This window comes from Heptranchias perlo, unplaced genomic scaffold, assembly GCF_035084215.1.
Source record: "Heptranchias perlo isolate sHepPer1 unplaced genomic scaffold, sHepPer1.hap1 HAP1_SCAFFOLD_1089, whole genome shotgun sequence".
Taxonomy (NCBI): domain Eukaryota; kingdom Metazoa; phylum Chordata; class Chondrichthyes; order Hexanchiformes; family Hexanchidae; genus Heptranchias; species Heptranchias perlo.
Window position 1 is genome coordinate 1 of NW_027138309.1, and position 5,000 is coordinate 5,000.

A 5,000-nucleotide genomic window follows, 5' to 3' on the forward strand; every position below is an offset into this window, starting at 1 on the left:
TGGTTTCCTTCCACAGCAGCTCTGAGTGAGAGAGAGAGAGAGAGAGAGAGAGATATCAGCTTTATTCTCAGTAATAATACACACACACACACACACACACACAGAGACACTGGGAAAGAGCTGATTTTCCTTTTGAATATCTCCCCACGGGGAGCTGCACCGTTCCCAGAAACACTGCAATACTGGGTCGATGCGTGGAGTGGACGGAGCAAGCCCCTATTCCATCTCCCTGTTCTAAAAATCAATTAAAAATAATAATAAATAATATGTGTGTGTGTGTGTGTGTGTGTGTGTGTGTCGGTGTCAGTATCAGTCAGTGAGTCAGTGTCTCTCTCTCTCTCTCTCTCTCTCTCTCTCTCTCTCACTCAGAGCTGCTGTGGAAGGAAACTTTTTTAAAAAGAACTTGCTTATTGAAAGAAAGATGTGTCTCAAGCTGCCGGGCCCTGTCCATTGTCCTGTCAATGGCAGGACTGCTTTCACCAGGAACCCGGTTTTCTGGGTCAGAGGTTCCAGGGGACCTGTTTTGTGCGGACTTCCCTGTGTCCGTCCCTCCCTGCCTGCCTTCCCCCCCAGCACTTCCTTCTGAACACCTTTGTCGTTTGAGCGAGGGCCAAAAGCCTGCCTGTGAAAGGGAAGGATCAGCCGGTCAGCCCCCTGTTGGTCGCTGCTGCCAGTGCAGCAGGCGTGCGTGTGTATTCGGCCTCGTGTCCAGGTCCCTCAGGGACTTGAGGCAACTCTCCCCGGTGGTCTTGTGGTCAGGACCGGGCTTCGAATCCCGGTCGGGGGGGATGACTTTCTGCTGCAGATTAATTGGCACCTCTGAAAGAAAGTCTCCCCTCCTGAGCGTAAAGCTCCACCCTCACCACCACCACCGCCTTTTCCACCCCTTGACAAACAGACAGACAGACAGACAGACAGTCAGACAGTCAGACAGTCCAGTTCGGGAGCGCAGCTTTCATTTGGAAGCAGACCCTGCTTGTTTAAAGTCAACGACGCCAAGTTATTTTGCACTTTGAATTATATCGCTACGTGCGAGCGGCACTCAGCCTTGGAGAAGAAAAAAATACCACTGAGCTGAGAAAGGTCTTTTTAAAACGGTTTCCTTCCACAGCAGCTCTGAGTGAGAGAGAGAGAGAGAGAGAGAGAGATATCAGCTTTATTCTCAGTAATAATACACACACACACACACACACACACACAGAGACACTGGGAAAGAGCTGTTTTTCCTTTTGAATATCTCCCCACGGGGAGCTGCACCGTTCCCAGAAACACTGCAATACTGGGTCGATGCGTGGAGTGGACGGAGCAAGCCCCTAGTCCATCTCCCTGTTCCAAAAATCAATGAAAAATAATAATAAATAATGTGTGTGTGTGTGTGTGTGTGTGTCGGTGTCAGTATCAGTCAGTCAGTCAGTGTCTCTCTCTCTCTCTCTCTCATAGCTGCTGTGGAAGGAAACTTTTTAAAAAAGAACTTGCTTATTGAAAGAAAGATGTGTCTCAAGCTGCCGGGCCCTGTCCATTGTCATGTCAATGGCAGGACTGCTTTCACCAGGAACCCGTTTTTCTGGGTCAGAGGTTCCAGGGGACCTGTTTTGTGCGGACTTCCCTGTGTCCGTCCCTCCCTGCCTGCCTTCCCCCCAGGACTTCCTTCTGAACACCTTTGTCGTTTAAAATAATAATAAATAATATGTGTGTGTGTGTGTGTCGGTGTCAGTATCAGTCAGTCAGTCAGTGTCTCTCTCTCTCTCTCTCTCTCACTCAGAGCTGCTGTGGAAGGAAACTTTTTTAAAAAGAACTTGCTTATTGAAAGAAAGATGTGCCTCAAGCTGCCGGGCCCTGTCCATTGTCATGTCAGTGGCAGGACTGCTTTCACCAGGAACCCTTCCCTGCCATTGCAGTGTTGATTTGGTCCTTATGCAAATTTAGGGGCGGAGCCAGCACACAAACGACCAATCACAGCAAAGTCCGCACTTTGCGAGCGCACGAGGTCGCGGCCAGCGTTCCAGTCCGCTCAGATCCAAATAAGCCCGAAAAGGAACACGCTCGATCTTAGCCAAAAGGCCGAGAAGCGATACCGCGCTCGATGCGAATTGATCTCGGGTCCTGTTTGCCCTCCCTCTTTGTTCTCTGGCTGCCGGTGTTGAAAGCAGTCTCGCAGCACTGCCGTTCTCTCCCACTCTGGCCACATTTTTTGCCACCGTTTCTAATTGCAACAGTGGATGAGTTTAAAGAAGTTGCCGTTTTTTCCTTTCTTGCCAGGATTGCTTGACAGATTGGTAAATTTGCCAGTAGGCCACCAATCAGATGGGGGAGGGTTGTGTCTCAACGGACCTCCGTCAGTCAGTCTCAGTCACTAACGAACTGCCGTGGAAGGAAACCTCTTTGAGTAAAACTAGTGACGTGACGTGACGTGTCTCACAATGAGCGAGCGAGTGAGATTGCAACGGCCAATTGAGAAAGAGGTGAGGTGCTGACAATCAGCAGCTCGTGTTGAAACATTCATTCCACGGCAGGCAAGACCAATCAAAAAAAATACTGCAGATGCTGGCTCGGCTCGGCTGGCTGGGCTGGCTGGCTGGAAATGGGAAATAAAAACACAAGGCGTGTTAAAGGCTGGTTAAACTGTCGAAAGAAACAAGGCGTTAATGTTTCAGAAGCGCCTATTGAAAGACGTCTCTCAAGCTGCTCCCTGACTGGGCCCTGTCCATTGTCACGTTAATCCCAGGGCGGGGCGGGACTGCTTTGACCGGGAGACCTGTTTTCTGGGACGCAGGTGTGACATTCCAGGGAGGCACCTACTTTGTGCTGATTCGAAACGACCACGACAACGGCAACTTGCAGTTCTATATTACAACAACAACAACGCGCGTGTGGTAGTTGGGAGGGGCTGCGTTCGCGCTCTCCCCCCTGCATTGAAACTCAAAGTTCGATTTTCAATCCCATAGTCCACCAATCGGATGGGAGACGGTGTGTGTGTGTGTGTGTGTGTGTGTGTGTCAGTGTCAGTGTCAGTGTCAGTCTCTCTCTCTCTCTCACTCTTACTCAGAGCTGCTGTGGAAGGAAACCTTTTTAAAAAGAACTTGCATATTGAAAAAAAGATGTGTCTCAAGCTGCCGGGCCCTGTCCATTGTCACGTTAATGGCAGGACGGGGCAGGACTGCTTTGACCAGGAGACCTGTTTTCTGGGACGCAGGTGTGAGATTCCAGGGGACCTGCTTTGTGCTGATTTCCCTGCCTCCCTCCCTCCTCCCCAGGACTTCCTTCTGAACACCTTTGTCGTTTGAGCGAGGGCCAAAAGCCTGCCTGTGAAAGGGAAGGATCAGCCGGTCAGCCCCCTGCTGGTCGCTGCTGCCAGTGCAGCAGGCGTGCGTGTGTCCTCGGCCTCGTGTCCAGGTCCCTCAGGGACTTGAGGCAGCTCTCCCCGGTGGTCTCGTGGTCAGGACCGGGCTTCGAATCCCAGTCGGGGGGGGATGACTTTCTGCTGCAGATTAATTGGCATGAAGGAAAGTCTCCCCTCCTGAGCGTAAAGCTCCACCCTCACCACCACCGCCGCCTTTTCCTCCCCTTGACAAACGGACAGACAGACAGACAGTCAGTCAGTCCAGTTCGGGAGCGCAGCTTTCATTAAGCAATGGCGTTTGTGACAACTCATCGTCTGACAGGTTGATGATTTCCCCACACGCCTCCTGCCGAATAAAAGGCTCACCCTCCCGGACACTACCCCCAGAATCACCCACCCCGCCCCCCAGGGGTGAATATTAAGCCCGAGAACACCGACTGTAACCAACCGCAGTGAAAAGTTGAAGTGGCAACTCATTAACCAGATTTATTTTGGGCAACTCATTAACCAGATTTTTTGTTCATTTGGTTTATGAGTTGCCAAGTGTAAATCTGGTTAATGAGTTGCCACTTCAACTTTTCACTGCGGTTGGTTACAGTCGGTGTTCTCGGGCTTAATATTCGCCCCGGGGGGGGGTGTATAGCGGGCGATGGCCGGTGTGGAGTGCGTTTTTTGGGGGTTGATTTTCACTTTGCCTCGCTGGTGGAATTTGTGGGAGGCAGGCAAGGGGATTGGTGTGGGCTGGTGGGCGGCAAGGGAGATGCTTGCTTCGGGGTGTTATCCTCACTTTGGTCCGCTGGTGAGAGTAGGCAGCGGCAGGCAGGCAGGCAGGCAAGTGTGATGTAGTGTGGGGTGCAGTGCAGTGCGGTGCGGTGCTGCCCTGTCGTTTATGAAAGGTTGTAATGACACTGCTTTGCAGCTGACCATGTCCACTGATTTGTGACGCCCGTATGGAGGCTGATATCTCAGGAGGGCCGAGGCCGATTTCCTCCGGGGACGGCTCGTCGCGTGCGGCAGGACGAGGCGCAGCGGACGGTACCGAGCGCTCGGAGGTGCGGCGCTGCCCGCCGGAGGTACAGCGAAAGGCTGCAAACCGCTTTCCGCCTGCTAACTCGGCGGCCGTCAGACCGACCGACTCCGCTTTACCACCGGAGCTAGAGTCGGGCAAGGGGCACCGAAGGGTACCGGAAGGATCGCGTTCGCACGACGGGAAGTCGACTAGCGGGCCGCCGAAAGCGAGCCGGGGGCCCCCGGTTTTTCTGTCCCACCTGGAGACTGATATCTCAGGAAGGCCGAGGCCGATTTCCTCCGGGGACGGCTCGTCGCGTGCGGCAGGACGAGGCGCAGCGGACGGTACCGAGCGCTCGGAGGTGCGGCGCTGCCCGCCGGAGGTACAGCGAAAGTCTGCGAACCGCTTTCCGCCTCCTCTCACCGCACGGCTCTCCTTTTCACCCACTGGCGGATTTTCACCCTCCGACTGCTCGCTACCGTCCGCTGCGCCTGGTCCGGGCCCTGTCCATTGTCATGTTAATGGCAGGGCGGGGCAGGACTGCTTTCACCAGGAACCCGGTTTTCTGGGTCAGAGGTTCCAGGGGACCTGTTTTGTGCGGACTTCCCTGTGTCCGTCCCTCCCTGCCTGCCTTCCCCCCAGGACTTCCTT

General features: G+C 53.6%; 2 pseudogenes; both read right to left on the bottom strand.

Moving 5' to 3' along the window:
• Positions 1 to 149: 149 nt before the first annotated feature.
• Positions 150 to 266, bottom strand: LOC137307679 (U2 spliceosomal RNA; annotated as a pseudogene).
• A 980-nt stretch (positions 267 to 1,246) lies between these two features.
• Positions 1,247 to 1,363, bottom strand: LOC137307688 (U2 spliceosomal RNA; annotated as a pseudogene).
• Positions 1,364 to 5,000: the final 3,637 nt, after the last annotated feature.